This window comes from Lepisma saccharinum, chromosome 6, assembly GCF_977018435.1.
Source record: "Lepisma saccharinum chromosome 6, izLepSacc3.1, whole genome shotgun sequence".
NCBI classification, from domain to species: Eukaryota; Metazoa; Arthropoda; class Insecta; order Zygentoma; family Lepismatidae; genus Lepisma; species Lepisma saccharinum.
In genome coordinates this window covers 13364728-13386353 of record NC_139234.1, presented here as the reverse complement: position 1 = coordinate 13386353, position 21626 = coordinate 13364728, and the positions used below count along the sequence as shown (strand labels likewise).

Here is a 21626-nt window from a genome sequence, read left to right as displayed (position 1 = left end):
ACGACGAGTAGGTAAATATGTGGTATTGGGGGGAGAATGTGTTTGGTTCGAGTGGTACGTTAGAGTATGGTAATAATATAAATGTTTTGTATCGTTACAGGTTGGATTGAAGGTTTGTTTGTTTCGATTGATTGTGTTAGGTCAAACAAAATGCCGAACAACATGTTATATTGGCGTTTCTGTGTGGACGTGGAGATTGGTGGTAAAGGGGAGATGTTAATAACAATGGGTAAACACGATGACGCCGATCCGTTTTCGATGGCGAAATGGTTTTACGGACCAAGCGAGAAATGTAGGTTCGAAACGAATGTGGAAAATGAAAAAGTTCGTATGTGCGAGTCGTTCATGCTCCACAATAGATTACCTGCGTATAATCATTTTAGTTTCGTGACTGATGATGAGTCTGTGATTCGCGAGATGTTACGGACCGGGGAATTAAGTGGTCCGTACTACATTCATGCTGCGGAAGACAATTTCAGGCAAAAGTGTGTTTGTATGGAGAGGGAGAGGGTGAATTTTGGGAAGGAAGTGTGGTCGTTAAAAAAATGTACGACGCAATATGAAATTAGAAAAGGTAATCCGTTGAAATTAGATCTAGAGCATATAAGTATGCCGAAAGGTACTCTATATGCTACTTTGGAGGAGTTTGTTAGATGTAAAGTGGGTGAGCATACGATAGGAAGAGTGGGTGGTTTCCAAAATTGTTTTATTTTGGATACGGGTAAAATGTCGCGCTTAAAGGAAGCTATGGATGCTGCGCACGACGAATTTCTGTATGGGTGGAATGCGGTGTGGGGTTATTTAAGTCTGTTTCATGGTCGTCTGACACCGAGAGACACAATAGGGGATATGTTCATGGGGGACATGCCGGATGATATGAATTTAGTTGAGTGTCATTATGTGGAAAAAGATAAATATTTACCGATATATAGTGTGTTCGGCAGTTTTTTTGACCAACATGCTCAATCGAAAGAGGGTTTGTACTCCTCATTTTTTCCTGGCAGTGAGAATAAACGTGTGAAATTAACATCTATGTTATCCTCATTGACAGAAAGAAAAGAGGAGACAGAAGAAGAAGAAGTGGTGTCGACGAAAAGTTCAGAGAATACGAAAGAAGACGGAGAAGACGAAAAAAAGGAAGATTCAATTGTGACCGTGGAAGATTCGTCGAGCACCTCGTCCCCGTCACTGTTAGCATCAGATTTATTCGCCAAAGAATAAACAAAGTACGGAATATAGTATGGTGAGTGTGTGTCTAAACAGTTTGTTACTTACCTTATGGAGAGGTTGGTGATCGTTTGCACACCAATGGTAAAGGGTCCTCTTGTTTGATCGCCGCTGTATGCGCTGCTATTCCCGTTGGATATAATGCCATTACTGGTGATCGAGATATAGTAGAGGTTGCGGCGGGGATGCTGGTCCGCGGGACGAATGTGGAGGTGCGTGCTAGATGAGGAGGAGGAGGAGGATGTTGTGATTCAGGTTGTGGAGGGCAAAGTGGGGGCGCTGAAGGTTGTAAATGGGGAGGTAGTGGTGGTGGCAGATTCAGAGGAACCCCGTCATTAGGAGTCGCTGCAAATGGTAAATAAATGATGTCAGCGCGACGTTCCAATACGCATGACGACTGCCAGATGACACGTCCGTCCACCTCAATAGTATCTCTCTGTAAGGTGTCCACGGTTCGAACCTGGACAGAAAACAAAATCACCATAAGTATGTGTGTGTGAGATGGATGAAGTAGTGTGATTTGTTTTGTATTCACAGGGCCCATCACCAAGAGGAGGAGGATCACAAAATTTCCCAGGGGAGTATTGCCTACCCTGCAAGAAAACACACCGAGGCGAGCCTTGCGAGCAAGACAGCAAGGATAGTAACGAGACGTCGTACTATCTGCAATACATTGTGCAGAGGGAGCACACGAACGAATTTCTTCAGATACTAGAAGCGAACGCCATGCGCATAGAGAAGGAGATACAAGGCTTGATCGCCCTGTATACAACAATGCAGCAGATGCGGAAGGAAAGTCCGGAGATCGATGTTTTTTTTCAAAATGTGCTACAAGATCCTGTAAAATCCCATTGGACCCTACGAAGCAGCTATGATTTGTACAAATTTTTTCGTAAAGAAAATTTTGTAGGTGTCGATAAAAATCTTGCGGCTAAGTACGATATGAAATAAGAATAATGGTGATGGTGTCGAGTACTATGATGATGATGTGTTTGTACACAACAATAGGTGAATAAAAAATCACTGACCGAGATTTTGTTGTTGTTGTTGTTGTTCGGGGGTTCTCCTATGAAATTAAGTTGTGTGATAGAAAAAGAATACTTACACCAGCGATAGTGTTTGGTAGCTGCGACGACGACGACGACGACAACGACGAAGAGTAGCGTGTATCCATGATGGTTCTGTAGTATGATTGTGCTAACAAGAAAATATTTTGCAGAATAAATAGTGGTGATTGTGGGTCAGCTGTAGAGTGGAATCGGGTAGAGAAAGTACCTAAAAGGAGAATTACTGAAAGTTGTCTTGATGTAGGTTTCGAGTATGTGTAGGTAATATATTATGCGGTCGATTACATATGGTAACGTAATATGTTATGGGGTCAGATTAAAATGTCAGAGTAGAGAGTAGCGGCGGCGGCGGTGAGCGAAAAAGAAAGAGAGAGAGGAAAAGTGGAACAAACATGTAGTAATGGTTGTGAAAATACAGAACAAGTTAGGTGTGTGGTTGTCGGGATGAGGATTCGAACCTACGACCTTTGAATTCGAAGTCTGTCACGTAAACCACTCACCTAACTTGTCCGGTATGCATCCTTACATGTAATGTTTTGTATTTATCGTCGACCGTGGGAGACAGAATAGCGGCGGTGGATAAGATATAGTGTTGTTGCCTAGAGGTTCCACCGACGGTGGTGGTGGGTTCGATACTGTGTGGAGACATAAGAAGAAAATGGTTCGATTTCCGATTAACCTAGAGGGTTCGAATCCCGCCGTTTGGATTTGGTTGACCGAGAAGCACACTATAGCGTAAGGTGGATCCAGATGACGCATTGTGTTGCCTAAAAGAGGTCCCGCCGGCGGCGACGGGTTCGATACTCTGTGGAGACATAAAAAGAATATGGTTCGATTCCCGATTAGCCTAGAGGAGGGTTCGAATCCCGCCGCCGCCGTCGCTTGGATTCGAGAAGCACACTATAGCGTAAGGTGGATCCAGATGACGCATTGCTGGCTAAAAGAGGTCCCGTCGGCGGCGGGTTCGATACTCTGTGGAGACAAAATGGTTCGATTCCCGATTAGCCTAGAGGAGGAGGAGGAGGAGGAGGTTTCGAATCCCGTCGCCGCCGCTCGGACTTGGTGACCGAGAAGTACACTATAGCGTAAGGTGGGTCCAGATGACGTGTTGTGAAGGAGATAGTTCGATTCCCGATTAGCCTAGAGGAGGGTTCGAATCCCGCCGCTCGGACTTGGTTGATCAGAGTAGACTGTAGTAGTAACCTATCGGGTAGATAGATATATATGTTTCGTCGACAATAGGACACAAACCCGGTGTGTGTGTGTGTGTGTGTGTGTGACAAGGCCAAGCATGGCCTGCGGCCATGCCTGGCATTGTGCGGGGGGGCCCCTTCGTTTCCAAACGACCGTTTTCGAGGAGGAGGACGTGTTGGGTTAGTATCATCAGCAGCAGTAGTAATAGTAGTAGTGGTAGTGAGTTTCACGAGAGTGTATGGTATGGACGCCGCCGCTGTCACCACGTCTCCGCTGGGTACCGAACTGCAACGTAGGCTCGGAAGTGCCGATCCAAATTCCGTGTGCATCAACAGGAGATACCCGATGTTTCCGACCTACGCCGATTACCAGGGTCGCCTGTCGACATACAGTCCACTTTGGCCCGAGTCGATAACCATTCGACCGGAGGAAATGGCGGACGCCGGATTCTTCTACAGTGGATTCGGGGACGTGGTTCGATGCTACTACTGTGGACTACGTCTGTACCAATGGCAGCGGGGCGAAAATCCATGGATAGAACACAGAAAATGGTATCCTCAGTGCATCTACCTTCGTCTGATGATCGCAGACGGTCTGTCTGCGGCTGCGACGTCCACGGTCGTCGACGGTGCCGACGCGGAGCAACCTCCAGCTACAAAACTCTACAAAGGTATCTCTGGAGCAGCAGCAGCAGCAGCAGCAGCAGTCGATTCCTCGGACGTGGATGGAGAAGAGGAGAAAAAGGCGGACGACGACGACGCCACAACGGTCGTTGTCGCCCCTGCGGTGAATGTGAACATGGAGGACAATCAACACTGTGTCATCTGTTATGTGCATAAGAGACAGATAGCTTACCTACCGTGTGGTCATTTTCTGGTGTGTGCATCTTGTGCTGTGAAGACCACGGATTGTTGCGTTCTGTGCCGTGCACGTATTGCGGTTCTACAAAAAATATACATGTGAAATGAAAAAACGTAATAAATGTGTATTAAACTATTTATTTTTTCTTTGTTTGTAGTGTTAGTACGTACAAGCTTCATATACTAGAGAATACATATAGTGTTGTTAGTAGTAGTAGTAGTAGTAGTAGTTCTGGTAGTTCTGGTAGTCTCCGGTTTCATTGGGCGTGCCAGTGTCGGTAGTAGGTCTTCAATATAGGGTGATACATGTGCATGAAGGTCTCCCATTGTCGGGCGTCCAGCAGCAGGATCTCGCCGCCATCCTGGAGGGTTACCGTGAAGTTGCGAGCACAATCCTGAATGATGATGCTGAAGTCGGGTGTAAGTACACATTTCACGATACGTCGTTTGCTGCAATCTAGGCGACGATCGTGGAAAATGTCTGTAAAAAGTCCCATTGATTTGGTTAATTCTGTATATTTGTCCGTGCCGAGACTGATTCGGGAACCATCCTTCCGGAACACGATCCTAGTGTCATCCCTTTCGCCAACAACGGAAACCTCGAAGGCGTCGTCCACGGTGAAGACAATTGCTCGGGGGTCGACGGCGGCGGCCATTGTTGATGATACTAGTAGTAGTAGTAGTAGTAGTAGTAGTGGGTGACGAGGGTGGTCTTTCGAGCAGTAGGAGCGACGGCCACAGGATCCCAAAAACAACTGGTCGGGTGGGTATTTCACTTTGGGTATTTATGTTTGAAGACAGGAGGCCACGTGCGCACGAATGATGCGCAGTAGCCCAGCACTGAGAAGGTCGATCCGAGGACATACGAGTGGGTGGGACACATCATCACGGACGTTATGTTTTGCGACACAGTATCGCATGTACGCAGCAGCCTGTGGGTGTAACCCCTCGTAGTAACACATGTAGGCTGCCAGCGTGCGTCGTGCTCGTAGAAATCGTTTCAGTTCATCTTGTGTCAAGCAAAGTCGTTGGCCGCCCACTAGAAACACAAGAATGCGTTCTGAAAATAAATAGTCTGTATGGACGACCATCACGTGGTCGTCGCCGTCCCGGAGTACTCTTGTGTAACCGTCACCTGTTTGGAAAAATGTTATTATTTGGTTCCAGTTGATATTGAGCAGCAGGTCCCGGAAGATATTCCAACAGAGGGGCACATCTCGTTCTGAGAAACGTAGCAGCACTGCCGGGAAACACTTCTCTAGTCCATTGGTATCGCCGTCGCCGCCGCCAAGTTCGTACCCTAGAATTATAATTTTAGTTGGTGACAGGTATTCTAGAGATTGCCGTAGGCAAATCAAATGTCCGCTGGTGGAGTTGGTGATCGTGGTGTCAGTCGGGAACGTCGTCGTCGTCGTTTCCATTATCGACGTCCGCGATGCGTTTTCTTCTTCTTCTTCTTCTGCTGCTTTTTGTTCTTTGTCTTCTTCTTCTTCTTATGTCGAATAGTCGCTGTTGTGAGGTGTTTGTCGTCGTCGTCCCTGCCGCTGCCGTCGCCTTTGGTGTCGTCGTCGTCGTCGTCGTCGTCCAGGAAGATGATCTCCAGGTGAGCAGTGAGAGTCACCTCCTTCGCTTTCTTAATGTCTGCAACAACAGGAACAAGAGAAACGATCGATGAGTCTACAACATGATTGCACACATTGTATATTAGGGTTAGTGGTACAGCTAGTCGGGGTGGGAGTAGTGGTAGAAGGAGGATGCGAAAAATACGCACCAAACATTTGAATCGCGATGTGATCGTTTCGGACATGGTCGTTTGTGAAGTGTACGTGAAAGGGTCGTTTGGGAACTCGCATGCATTCGTGGCGTAGGTATATGCAGCAATAGTGACCACAGACGGTACTGAACAAATCTTGATACTGACGTGGATTGTACTCCCACGATATGCAGTTTCGATTCATGAACCGGGCAAAGGCTGGCTGAATAGGAATGTTTCCGTAGGAGTCGAAATATTTGCCGTATCCTTCCTTGTCGATGTACACGGCGACCCAATGTTCTCCGTTTTTGGTGGACGGATGAGTGTTAGCAACGAGGGCTGCTGGTTTTTTTGTAACTACCACGTCGGCGAGAATATCACTCGGGTAAACACCGTGGAAAACGTCTCCGGTCACAGCATCTCCAGAGAGTACGTTGTGGATGTCGTACGTGTTCATCCGGAGTAGTTGTAAATGACGCCCCTCTCTTTTGAGACCTCCACCGAAGTGTTATAGAGGAGGTATATCAAACACGTCATGGACCGTGTCAAGGGTGAATTGAATCTCGCTTCGATGCGTACCTCCCCTTTATCTGGTAAACTTCTGCATGACGGGTCATCGCATTGATCGGGTGTCAACTGGTAACATAACATGAAGTAACCGTTGGTAAACATTTCTCTGGTGATCATGTGCCCTTTGTCTGCATGATAAATATTTGTTCCTGTGAAGAGTGTATCGTATGCTCGTGTGATGCCTCCATAGTTTCCGGATGTAAAGTTCGGTTCCAGGGGCGCCGTCTGTACCAGCTGGTCCTTGAGGTACAATGCAAAGTAGTTCAAGGATTCGGGTGTCAAGTAAAACGGGTTCGTGTCTCCGCTCCCCACGAAGGCGTTGTTTGGAACCATTGTGAATATCAGAAAGGTTGGAATTGTTCCGTTGGTGATGTTGTTTAGTGTCAGGGATTTTCCTCCGGCCGGAACGGTGAAGGTTTTCAACTCGGATCGTTTGAAAAAATATTTTGCGTTACTCTTCTCTAGCGCTCTACTGTGTGCCAGCAGGTAGGTTGGGTGTAGTTTGAAATGTGGGATGTGTAGCATTGCTCGCTTGATCTTTATTGTCACCGGTGCGTTTGGGGTGTCTCCCCACATGATGAATTCGTTTTTCGCCTTGGTGAGCACAACCTTCAACTCGACGTTGTTCAGAAGGTACTTTTCTTGCTTGAAAAAATCCGCATGCAGGTTGGTGCTAAGTTCCACATGGTTCTGGAGTTCCGTGCTCTCCGTGGCGGAGGAATCTGCCCACTGAAACAACTCTCGTCTTTTTGCAAAACCCTCGTTTGTAGCAGCATTCGCTTCATTTCTTGTGTCCTTGTAGAAACATCTGGATGTGAGGTGAGTTTTCGCCGCATCCTCGCCGTAGCCGATTACCGTCTCCAGAAAAGCCTTGTAGTGGTAGTTGGTGCTCGAAAAGGTAACCAGTTTGTCGTTCAGATAAACGGAGCACTGACAGAAGAGCGAATGTGCCAGATTGTTCACAACTCCCCACTGTTTTGTCGTAAGGTCGTTGTATTTCAATAGGGTACCGTCCAGTTTTGTCATTATCAGGTCTAAGTATAGTTTGGTCGTAGCCAGATCTCTGTAGGACTCGTCCGTTCCTTGACTCACAAATTCTACAACATTTTGATTTTCTATCGAGGCTATAGGGTGACAAATCTCTATGTAATTATCCACAATGCCTGTTTGAATACACGGCTCCTCGAAAATATCCAGTGACGATGCAACACCTTCCATTCTGTCTCTAGGTGATTACGGCGAAAATATATCCTTATGTCCGTGTTGGCGACGACGACGACGCTGGGTTACTGTGGTGACCTTCTTCTTCTTCTTTTTGGTGCTACGGGTGGTTGTCTTCTTTTTCTTTTTTATTACTTTGGGTGCCTTACGCCGACGACGACGCTCGTTACCTGCTGTACTGACACGCACACGTTTGCACCCGACTTTCGACTGACCAACACGTTTTCGTTTCCGAGCATTTATACCGGAACCGGTCATGTTTTTTAATTTAGCTTCGGCTTTTGTCAGCAGGTTTGTCTTGCTTTCGTGTAGACGTTTCCGCACAATGTCTCGTACAGCTGCTCCGTCCGACGTAGCCACATCCGCTAATATATTCGCTCCGGTACGTAACGCCTCACGTCCTATTGTCTTGGCTCCGGACATCACAAGTGGTTTCACGGCGCGAAACAACCAAGGAAAAAACGACCCTAGGATCCCATGTCCGCGTTGATATCTCCGCCCCTGGTAATACGGTCCGATTCCACGACCTGTTTGCGCCTGCCGAATGTAGTAATCGACGATGGTATTGGTCATGATCGGGGTTCGTATCCAACTGTCTGGGGATCGATTGATGCACGTCTATTTATTTATCAATCGTATAGTCGACGACGTGGACGTTTACGGAATTCCAGTAACACCATCGACGGCGAGCTGTTCCCGTGAAACGGTATAATCTCGTTCTTATCGTTTCGAAATTCTATTTCGATAGTTTCGAACGAATATCTGGTGAGTGGGTAATAGTGCACATTTCGAAAGTCATGCTGACCGGTGTTACCTGCGCCGGCGGCAAAATCATGACATATGGTTCGAAGGAGTCGTGCTGTAGCATCCCCCACGATTTGATATGGGATCAAATCACAGTATACACATATCAGTTGCGTGTTGAATGGTGTGACCGTTGACGGCGTCGATGTGTCCTCCTTCTTTTCCTCCTCTACGTTTTTCTTTTCTTCCATCGTGTACAGGACTTGTCGTAACGTGTTTGCCGTGTCGATCATCACGTCTTTCACTTCGTCCGTACTCAGGCTGTCGGGAATCAGGTTGTGGATGTTGGCTAGTAGTTCCTTCGTCGAGGTGTACAGCTGCGGTGGTAGGTTCATGATCACGTCTCGGCCCACTTTAATTCTGTTCGCTGTGGATAAAATTTTCACACTGTTGACGTTATGAGGAAAATCGTACGATTTTGGTCTCGAATACAAAATGCTGTTTTCGTTCGCCGCCGCAGCGACCGTGGCCACCAAGGTTTCTTTGGCAATAGGTAACACCGTAAATGTTCTACCGTCGTCGTCGTCGTCGCCGCCGCCGCCGTCGCCCTCTGCTCTTTTATGTCTTTTTACCGAAGGTTCCTCTTCTCCGTATACTCCTCCTCCAAAGATAGACTCGATATCGTTTATAAAACCATCCACGTATTTTCGTTTGTTTGGTTCCTTTTTCATATCTCCGAACATAACCTGAGCAAATTCACCGACATTCGCGTACTGCATAACCGGAAACGTCAACGACCTCGTCTCATCCAACCGTACTACGTTGTCAAAATACAGAGGATATGTCACCTCCACCAATCCCACTTCCCAGTTTTCGTCCAATTCTATTGTTTCCGGTAATTTTGTTGTAAAATGGGATATTGTGTTTCGAGGGAAAATATCCATCGAACTGTTCGAGAAGAGACGCACGTAAAATCTCTCTATCTTTTCCATTTTCTCCCTTCCTACTACGGCGACACACGATGAACGTTTTCTGCAGGTACCCACGACGAAAATGTCGTAGGATACCCCAGCCACTTCACTTTATATTCCATTCGCCCGTTTCGTTTCCGACGTTGCAATATTTTTTCGATCCTGTACTCTTTCTCTTCGGGAACGATGATTTTCTGTAGTTCTTCCGTGTAAAACGAACCGTCCAACACGTTACCTCGGAGATCTTCGACGAGATAAACTGGAACAGGTTTACGCTGAATTCTTCTGTGTATTTTGAAATGTTCACGACTCCAATTCGGTACGTACCCCTTTTCGAAAGGTAATTTCACCTTACTCACTCGTACCGTATCTCCTGTACGAAACACTTTTTTGTATTTTGCGTCGGCGACAAGCGGCACTGGTTTCCTCGACGACGAACCTTTTTGTAAATTTTTCCACACCACATACACATTATGTTCGTTGACGTCGACAGGTTTCATACCTATACTTCTATGATACGATTTGTTGTAACCTCGAACTAATTTTCCCAGAACATCGATATACCTGTACGTCCCACGTGTGGTAAAATATTTCCACATACGTGTTTTTAATGTCCTGTTGAAACGTTTCACCACGCTTGCTTTGACGTCTGCGTTTTTAGGAATACGATGCTCGATACCCTCTCGTTTCAGCAGTTTCTGGAATTGAACGTTGGTGAATTCTGTTCCCGCATCTGTCTGTAACACCGTTGGTTTCCGTTTACACTCTCGGAGAAGTTTACCTAATGATCGCGTTACCTCTACACCAGTTTTGTTTCTGAGGGGTACTGCAAACGCTTGCTTGGAAAACACATCAATTACAGTAAGTAAATATTTGTAACCTCGATTGTACCTTTTCAGATTTTGAAGATCGTTCAGGTCTGCTTCCCACAACTCATCAATGTTGGTCACGTTGTAGTTTACTCTCGGGTACTTTACACGTTTGGGTCTATGCAACGTGTACGTGTCCTGCTCCATCAACCATTCCTGGACCTGCTTCTTCGGTATCCTCTTGTCTACGGCCTTCCACAACTTGTCTGCAGTGGTGAACGATTCTCCCTTCTCCGGTGAATAATACGCTGCACCCAGGATCTTGTTTACATCCGTAACGGTTCCCATGCTACGTGTCTCGACCGTTTTCTGCTCGCTGTGCCACGTGCACTTCGTAGTCGGGATTTGATAGGAGTACGTCTCGGTGATTTCTTCTTCTTTTTACTCTCCTCGCCTCCGTCATGTCGTCGTCGTCGTCGTCCTCGTCGTCGTCGTCGTCCTCTTCCCCCGCTGTTGTCACACCTTCCTCTTTCACCAGACGACGTTCTACCCACGGCAATCCGCTAAATATTGTAGCACCTTCTTTATTTACGTTTCCAACCTTCTCGGGCGGCGTCGTCGACGTCGTCGTCGTGAGTACCGGTATGGTCAAAGGCTCCTGCTTCCTACGTACCACACGTAGGTACTTGTCCAGTGTCTGACGATACAATGACCATTTTTCGTGATCGTCCAAGTTTTTGGAATATAATATACGATGCATTTCCTGATCTAAACCCGTTAATTCAACGTTGGCTGCGTTCCCTTTGATTTTTTCAAACTGCTCCGGGGACATCAGAATCAATTTTTTGTAATGCATTTTTTATATACCGCTCCTCACCGATTCAACAATGTACCCAGTAAACCACTAATGACGCTACCTAAAAGAACGGGAAGAAACCCACCCTTCTGTACGAGAAGACGTTTTCTCTGTTGTAACGGTACGCTCTTTGTTGCTAATTTTCGTAACACGTTTTTGTACTTTGCAAGTTTACGTTTTGTCGCCTTTGTGATTGGAACGTTGTTGTTCAATACGTTCAGACAGCACTCGGATAACGTATTCACCAGTTTTGGATCGGCTTCCTTTAAAATAGCTCTTCGAAGTCTAGGTGGCGCCGAACGAAGTGTTTGGAACAGGCTTCTATTTGAGCGAATAAATTTGCTCATCGTGGTCGAAGGTCAGGCATCGATCAGGATCTGGAACGTGCACCACACAGTAACTAATACCGTTTTTCTTGTCGTCCTCGGACTGTGTAAACAATTCCGATCGTACACGGAGCGGTTCGGGTGTGTCCTGAGTGAAGTCCAGCAAACAATAACTGTACGGCACTCGCGTACATTCCTTAAATAGTTTTTCAAAGTTTCTCCACATCCCCGGGTAGATTTGACGTGCCAACGTTGATATTTGCAAGTGGTCTCTGGGATTCTTAAATATAACCATGTAGTTAGCGTTCAAGGCTATATCACGTGCTTTTGAACCTTTGGGGAATATATTTTGCGTTAGAAGTAACACACTCACGCAATTGTGATGCGACATTTTCGTAAACAAATCTGACACCCCGTTATCGTTGTACGCTTCAGTCATCATATCATCCAGGATCACCAGACACGGACTATGACTTGTGATCACAATGTAGTCAGGTATTCCGTTATAGTGTTCCACACCCTTTATATCCGGCGGATGAAAATTTGACCCTGTACACCAAAGAATGTTTGTAAAATCTCCTTCGATGGTGTCCTTGCGGTTACGCAGCAAATTGGTTACAAATGTTGATTTTCCGCAACCACTCGGTCCGGCAACGATACAACGAAACGGTTGTTTCCATCTCAGTGCCATCGCATCTACTAATCTGGTTGTCCCACACGCGTCTTCATTTATGTTCTCAATCTTGGAACCCATATGGTAGTGTGTCGAAAGTGTCATTTTTCAAGCGCCTTTTTGTGTTCACAACCCGGTACGTTTTCTCCTGCGGTTCGCTTACCAGAATAAACGGACGTTTTCTGGCGATTTTTTTCGGATATCGTACTGTAATCTGTCTTTTTTCCTCAAGTGTCATAACAAATTCCTTGATAACATCGAAATCAATTGTCATACTTGTACCATAGTCCAATGTTATTCCTTTCACTTTAACCACTCGACATTCCTTTTGTTTCTCCGGCGACCATACACTTAATGCGTAATTCTTCGGTCCACCAGCTACAAATTCACGAATGTAGGATCCCTCACCAAATTCCGCCAACTCGTCTGTCAAATCACCGAGATAATCTCCCAAACGTAATTTACCTCGGTTCGTGTCTGTCTCCCTGAATATCACACTATCCGTGTCGCAATACAAAATATCCTCCTGTAAAGCGTCCAACAACTTATATAGACGCAGTCTGGCAAATGTGGTCGTGTACGCTCCTATGGCCACGTTACCCTTTTTGTTGGTGGGTGTACATTCATCCAGGTACGTCCAGTTTACGAAAACTGTATCGTCGTTCACAAACAACAGCTGTTTTACTTCGATACCCGGTTCACTTAATTTTTCAAACAAATCTCGTGGTTGTTTGATTATGGTCGTTTGGGGTTTGTTTGGATTTTCACAAAATTTAACCCACAGTGAATTCAAACATAGTTTCGCCACTGCACGTAAACCAGGATTTTTTTCCACTTTTTCCTTTCGAAGTTCGATCCCTTCGTGTTCACGATAACGTAGAAGATACTCGTCTTTCTTTTTCTCATCCGTACACCATGTAGGCCAACCGCTACTCTCCTGTTTGATCTGAAGGAACGTGTCCACGTATTGAGCGAACAAACCGCCAGTCTGGGTTCGAGGATCGTAAACACTTACTTTGTACTTCCACACCTCGTACACGTTCAGAATCTTGTACCCTTTTTCCACAGCAACACGAACTTCATCCAACACCCACGTTCCCACAATAGCTCGCTCCTCATCCGTATGCTGACACCCATCTTTTTTTTCTTCTAACTGATCGCACAATACTGCACATGTACGACACAAAGGAAACAACAGTTTTCCACCGGTCCGCAACGGTAACACAGGAATGTACAATCGTTTCGGTGGTAGTACCCGTACTTTCACAATCCCATCCATCTCCAACATATCCTCCGTAGTGGGTATATTCTCACCGAATAACACCTCCGGATGACCTACCGGGGCCTTGGCGAATTTATTTACCGTAGGATACAAGGATGTAATGTCGAAATATTTTATCTTCTCCTCGGAACCTGACGTCGATGAGTACATTTTGAACACTTCCACACGACCTCCATATAGAGCATCCCGCACTCTCAACGGTAGACATTGGAACGTGGGGTGTTCTTCCAACTCGCTACTCAGTGTAGGACGATCTTTTAATATCTGGAGAAACTCACACTCCCACATTTCGACTACTGTATAGCCCAACTTACGAAATAGATCCGATATTCTCTGGGTTCGCTCATATCGTGCTCCCATCGTGTCCGCTGGATCGGTCTGTATCTTCTTCGATACCGGACTGTTTCTTTCCTTGAAACAATTAGGACAACCGTGAAAGTAACACCCATGATACTGATAGATGGTCTTGGAGTCTGCGTCGTATCCATCCACAGGAATACCGTTCACAACTTTGTGCTCCCTTTCTTTCCCTGCATACTGTAATTCCACGTGTTCTGTTTTCTCCACAAACATAAGCCATTTTATAGCATTTTTCGATTGGTTACCGAGCTGTCTGTAACCATCGTTGGGAATTATTCCCACTGTACTCGGAGGAAGAAAATGACGTCTGTACGTCAAGGAACAGGCAGATGCAATCGTGAAACATTCTACCAGAATATCCACTCCCGCTATGTCCAGAAAATGTTGTCTGAATTTCAACACACCAAGACGTAACACGGTCACATCCTGAATACAATATTTTCGACACTCGTATGCGTTGTCGTACAGTACACACCTATCGGCTTCTTGCTCATACCACTGGTAAAATTTCTCCCGTTGTTTCGAGGACATATGGTCTGGATCGAAATAACGATGGTGTGGAAATGGACCTCTGTAATTCCGATTTGCTTTTGTGTTGAAAAAGTGTGGGTAGAATCCTTTTGTCTCTTGTAGTCCAAAGGTTTTCGAAAAATTTGACAACGGCATTTGCAAATAGTTTAGCGAATCCAGAAAACACACCTTTTTGCCTATACTCATGTACATTATCTTTGTCCCATCCATTATAACCTCCGGTGGTTCCACGTCGCGTTTCAACAACTCACCCAACACAAACATCCCATCATATGCTTTAAAATTGTGGGCGACTAAAACAATATTTTTGAAATATGGCCGTTCGATACACACGTAATCCATAAACTCCTTTACTGGATCCTCCTCGAAACAATGCTGTCTTATTCCACACACGTTACAATTTTTTTGCATGTCACCGTCGTCCATACAAAACCTACACACCTGCTGGACCACACACAAACACGGTTCATGGATATACGTTGATGGACGACCAACAAACGGCGTACATTGTGTAGCTTCGAAATCGTAAAATACAAACAGGTACCGTTTCAACGCGTTTCCTTCTCCCCGTCCTTGATGTCTTTCCATGTAACACAAGTGGTTGAATTCTTTTTGTTCCTTACACGTTTTACAATATCTGTAGCCACATCTGTGTTTTCCCGTGTACGGATGCGTTTCGTCTAATAGTTGGAAACATCCAACACAACTTCTGATCTGACTACAAACCGTTCCCTTACCGTAACGTGTCGTCAAGTGTTTTGCATAACAAATGTCACTGTTAAAGTTTCTGTTACATCTAGCACAACTCACGGTACGTTCCTTTTCGCACACAGGTTCTGACCGACACTGAGGACACATACTCTTACAAACATGCCTTTCGTTCCGTGCGAATAGATAGCATTTTTCGCAAAAATACGGAATCGTAAATGCACCCACAGGATTTACAATCACATCGTAATGGTTTGTGTCCTGATTCAAAAGAAGGTAAATTGACTTTTTGGCATCGGGAACATTTTGTGCAAACACCACTTCCGGTTGTTCCAAACTGTTAAACACAAATATTTTGTATTCGGTACAAAAATAACGCTGGAACGCAGCCAACTGAATAAGACCCCCTCCTGTTTCCTCCAGATCCACATCTGCTTGTCGACATAAATCCAATGCACATTCCGTCAATCGACCATCGCCATTGATGAACATCTGTTTATGTTGACGAAAATATTCAGGATCGCTTTCTTTATTTGCATACATTATGCCGATCACCAACGCCTTTGCAAGACATATTTTCGCATCCTTGGAACCACTCGCCTTTGTACTCTTCACCGTCACCACACTCCTTTTCAACTGTACATAACGTTCCTTCGATAACACACCCCTACTTGTATATTTTCTTCCATATCCTACAGGCATATCGATCACCGACACCTCCATCTCCAACAGATCCGTAGATAGAAACGTCGTATTTGATTGGAGAACTCGAGCAACCACATCCCATAATATATCAGGATGCATTTGACTCATTCGACGTAACGATAAACCAACAGGTTTGATACTTTCGTCTGTTACATTTCGCAACACAATACCAATCTTATCTGTTGCTTTATACTGTCCGACGGTATGTGACACCACATGGTCCAAACCTTGGTGCACCCATTGTAACGCATCTGTTCCATCCGGTCCATTAAAACTAAACGTCATTGTTGTACATTCCGCATTGTATTTTTTTATACGACGAACGCCCACCTCTTTCAAATTCACATATTTATTGTACGGAACCTCAACACGACGGTTTGTTTCCTCTTCTCCCGCACCTTCTTCGTCTTCTCCATCTTCCACCTGCCTCAACCTCGATCGCGATGATGTACCTGCACCATCTTGATTTCCACCGGCAACGTCCACTCTCAGACGTTCCAATACACCCAATTTGCTACAAGGTTCCCCTTCACCCATTAATCGAATCACCTCCTGCAGTATCAAACGCTTCCTAGCCACACTTCCAGTCGTTCCTAGTCTCTCGTACTGGTCGAGTAAATAATCACACGCACTCAAATAACTACCGTGTGGTGCAACCATTGTCGTCACCAATCAAACCACCTTACCAACACAACAGTCGAACAAATATAAACGTTTCCCCAACACAACTGTACTTATATTCTCTACCCATCCATGACGTCAACTCACCTTCACACAACCCCAACCGACGCAACAACAAAGGACTCAACTCCTTCTCCAAACTCAAAACACGATCACGGAAACGACAACGATCCGACGCTAACATTACTCTTGGCACCTCGTAGTACTTGGCGACCTCGGAAAAACACACACGTTTCTGCATTCCATACACACTAAGCTTCTCCCATCACATCCTTCCTTTTTGTACCTGTTCACCTTGAGACAAGGACGACTACCTCCACCCTAACATTCCGTACCACACCCAGTTCACCTCGATCGATCACGTACTTGCATTTTGAAACTGCCTCACTTTGTTTGAACAAGGACACCCACATTTCACCACAACGACATTTTATACATACTCACCTTGAAACATCTCTAATATTCCGTACCACACCCAGTTCACTTTGATCGATCATGTACTTACATTTTGAAACTACCTCACATTGAACAAGGACACCCACAACGACATTTTATACTTACTCACCTTGAAACACACACATACTTCCCTTTTCCTTATTATACTTACTCACCTCGAGAAACCACGGACCCATTCGTTTACACGGATACAATCTCCCAACTCCCGCATCACGTCACTTTTCACGCAGATATTCTGCAGAACAACGTAAAATTTATGTTTGCCCTCTTGCCCTACAATCTCCGGATGGGTGCGCTGATAGTAATCAAATAGATGAGGCGTATTATCACGATCGCGAAAATAACTTCCAAGACGTTCCATCGTATGCTTCAAACATCTCGGACAATTTTCTTTCTCATACTCTCCCGAACAAAAATCGGAATGATACGTCAAGCATTCATGACCCAATTGATTTGCATACCCTTGGAAACAACCGCCACACATTACCCTATACATCGGTGTATAACCCTTCAGCGTATTCACCACGCACGTCTCATCCAAAACATCCGGAAAACAACCGCAACTAGCCAGCATACAGCCCGCCACCTCCGCACCACACGATGTCCCTGCCACGTCGCTCATTTTGCGTAATAACACACTCCCGCTCTTTTACTTTAACTTTTATACCACTCTTACCACATCCCTCCTCTCCACAACCTGCTCACCTTCGATTCGTACCCCTACCATTACACATACTAACATTCCACGACAGCATGACTCAGTCGATACAACATTAGACTCCTCGTACGGGGTTCGAACCCCTACTACACCTCTATATTCACCCCCACCTCTTCCATCTACCTACAATCTCCTACGCTATCATTTACTCCCACACCCTTCACCCATGTTGCGTCATACTCGCCTACAACACTCGGTAACCTTCAATTATTAAATACCTACCCTCATTTGCATAATTTCAAGGTAAACAACTTTTATAGACCATGATACAACTACTAACAGTGTTGCACTCGATAATCATTTTGGTTTGGAATTGGATTTCACTAAAGTGAAACTGTACATTTAGTCCCGATTAGCCCAAAAGCATAAAATGAACACAAAACAAGCTTTATGAAACCTGTGCATTTTCAGATATCAAAATGGGAGATTGTTATTTACTCTCACGTTAACAGACGATAATCGGTGTCAGCTTATACATTGAATACTTTTTTTTAAATCCTTCTCAGCTTACACATTGAGCACTCCCCCCTCACCATGAATGGTTCTAAAGATAAGCGGCAATTATATTGTGTGCATTTAATTGCTCTGAGTTTTCAGGAAGTTTATCCTTGTGTCAGATGCAAAATAAAATTTAGAGTTTTGTTTATCAGAAGGTGCAGAACATGAAGTTATTTTAACTCTTGTTTTTCTTTCTGAAGATCGAATTTCATTATCATCAAATCAAAACAGATTTGCGAGATTCAAAACAATGAATTTTGCCTTCACGCTGGATGAGTCACTGCTGTTATTGGCAAGCGACGACAACTTCGCAGACGCTAGAGTCGTTTTCACGTTCAGAAGAGACAACGGCGCTTATGGAGAAACAGCACAGTGTTGCCAATACAGCGCTAGCTCATGTCGCCGGGAAATGATGACCTTACTTCACAATGAAGGTGTTACATATTTTGTATATATAATGATAATTATATGTAATTATTAACATTAATATTATACTGTGAACGTTACAGTAACCTTTTTTACTATGATCCATTGCGATCACTACACACGCGAGTGTAATGCACGAATATGACACTTCAGAAATCACTTAAAAAAGTAAAAATCACTGAGAGCTCACACAGCTGAAAACACTTTTTCGGGAGAGGGAAAAAGTCTAAACAGACCAAAGCAGATCTCTCACTCAAGTAAGGGGACCCTGGCACATGGGTTAGATTCAAGTTGCAACCCAAACAAACAAATGAGTTATGGCCCACGTGAACTGATAAGACGTGAATGACTCAAGCAAGGCATGTCATATTTCTATCTTGAAGCCCCATATTTTGTCACGTGTTAGAAAGCCTTTCAAAGGTTAATATGGTGTCTATGAATTTATGTGTACGTTGGAAACTGAAAGGTGATCTTCATTTCAGCATTAATGTCGACAGTAATGTAAACGAAAACAACGTGTATTTGCGACAGCACTAATGTTGCTCACAACAGCAGCATTGGAAATAATTGTCAATTATTAAATTTAAGTAATTTCAATTCTATTATAACAAACTGCATGAAGTTCATATTTTTACTGAATGGAAATAAAATAACAACTGGAAAACTTGGTGGTGAGTAGCCGGAATGTTGCGGTGAGTCAGCTCAAGATGGCCAGACAACGTCTCCTTACTTCGCGCGCAGTTCGGGTTAAAAAGAAACTCCAAATGCATGGAAGTAATATTTCTGGGAACCTTTGAGTGGTTATAAAAAATAATTTCATTATTTTCTCCACAACTTTGTCGCTGGAAATTTTTACTTGGAATTACAGAACAAAAAATGGCCAGCGACGACATTTTCTACTGCACGAATATAAAAAATCTCCACATACTTTATTTGAATATTTTTTAATGCGAATATGCTTTAAAGTATTGATAAATTCTGAGTACCACCATCACCTATGACAATTAAAAAACAGTGTCAATTTTTTTAATAATGAATGATTCAATTTTACGGCATGTTTCAACGTTAGGAATGAAAACAATGTAAAAATTGTGTTTTCACGGAAAATTTGCGTTTTTAATTTATCTAAAATTATGTAAGCAAGTTACCAGTTTTTTGTGTTCACTATCGTATTCTCTACAAAATTTCCTGCAAAACTGCAGGTACCGATTTTACTTAAGCTAAATTTGTAAATCCAGAAATTTGACAACAGCGCGCTCGTATTTCCCATAAGAAAAGCATTGCCCATAAGAGCCCATTGTGTCTTCTGAACGTGAAAACGACTCTAGACAAAACACTGGTGCCAGCTGCAGCGTAAAAACAAGGCGACTGGCTGGAAGTTCGAGCAATGGGTGGTCGAAGGGAAAATCCTCCATATTTCAAAGATAACGCAACTGTCGAAGGTGGAACTTCTATCGTCTGTGTGAAGAAGAAAGAAATGACCCTTTCTTTACGTTTTACCTTGCAACAGACAATAATACGGGCAATATTTCAATAGCATTAAGAAAAAAGAGAGAAAAATAGGACCTGAATTCTGCAATTATTACATTGCCGTGCAGACCAGTGGCGGAGAATGAGCTGGGAAGGGGGCACTTTTTACTTTACTTGTCCCATGGTTTTTATTCCTTTTCAAGAATGCATCCAGAACTGGTTGAGCATTTTAGAAGTCAAAGGAAAGGAAGAGCGATCCACTTCCACCCTTGCCTGTAATCAGCCTCTGTGCACACACGAGCAACAAAACAATCGGCATCCCCCCCCTAAAAGTTTGCTGAGAAGAAAAGAGGGAGAAGTCACTCGGCCAATGGAGCACTTTTGGCAAATATTAGAACATTGCCACAGTTATGAAAATGTATAAAGTGGTAAACGGGAGTTATGATGCACGCAAGATCAAAGTGAACTTTTGTGGAAACCTGGATGAAAATGCATGAAGAGGTTTGACGATCTTTAGTTGGCCTATGTGGCTTTCATTATCTCTAACATTTTCACTTCTTTATGAAGTGTTACAGGGAACAAAGAACATGTTTTGAATTAAAGCCGTTACAGGAAGTTGTCCGCTACAAGGTCAATTTAAAATAACATCCAAGCATATTCGGTATCTTCTCGCGTATTCAAGAGCAAACGAAATCACAATGGCAAAACAAGCCTGGCATTTTGGGTAGCAGCCGTCGGCTGCGGTGCGCTTGAGGGAGGGAAGGGCAGAGGTCAAGTGCTATTGAATATCACTGAAGCATGGTCTGGTGTTTATTTTCAGAACAGACCCACTTTCGAGTGGTAGAGTGCTTGTGAAGGGAATGAGTACGAATAAAATGAGTTATTTCTCCCGCGAAAAATACCGCTTGATATGCCTCCCGTGTCACGGGAGGCGCGTGCTTGAATGCCGCCAGAACAGTTCTGCTTTTCTCGATGTTGCAAAACTTTCCAATACTTAGTGAAAACTCATAGAAAACAGCCATTTCGCTTTTAACAGTTATTTTTAAAATTATTATTGCTAAAGAAAGACAATCTGTAGGTATATACATATTATATGCAGTGACATAGTGACAAAAAATGCGTGATTTCATTTTGGCTGTCCAAATTATTCCGTGCATAATACACACCACAGTTTAGGGGGGCAAAAATTTTGGAAAAAAGTGCACATTATACATCCATAAGTACGGTAATTCCTCGAGTCAACATCTGTAACCATAAGGGAAGAGGTTATGAGGATTGATGACCCGTTTTGGTGTTCTAATTAGATGAGGCCTGTTCTTCCAAGCCACCAAGCTAAAAGGATGGTGTCAGTGGCGGTGTCGAGAATGGTAGAAGCCTAAGCCTAGGTTGGAACAAAGGACCACATTCAATTTAACCTGTGCAGTTTACTAAAAGAGGACCAAGGTGGGGTTCTTTCGAAGATTAAAGTGAAAATGAAATGTTAAGACTTAAGTTTTAGGGTGCCCAAGAAGTTAATTCCT

The 21626-nt window shown here is 44.3% G+C and overlaps 1 protein-coding gene across 5 annotated transcripts in view; it reads right to left on the bottom strand.

The window, feature by feature from the left end:
• Positions 1–21626, bottom strand: part of LOC145988574 (uncharacterized) — a 95378-nt gene that overhangs the window by 54332 nt on the left and 19420 nt on the right. The gene's annotated exons all lie outside the window — the stretch shown is intronic.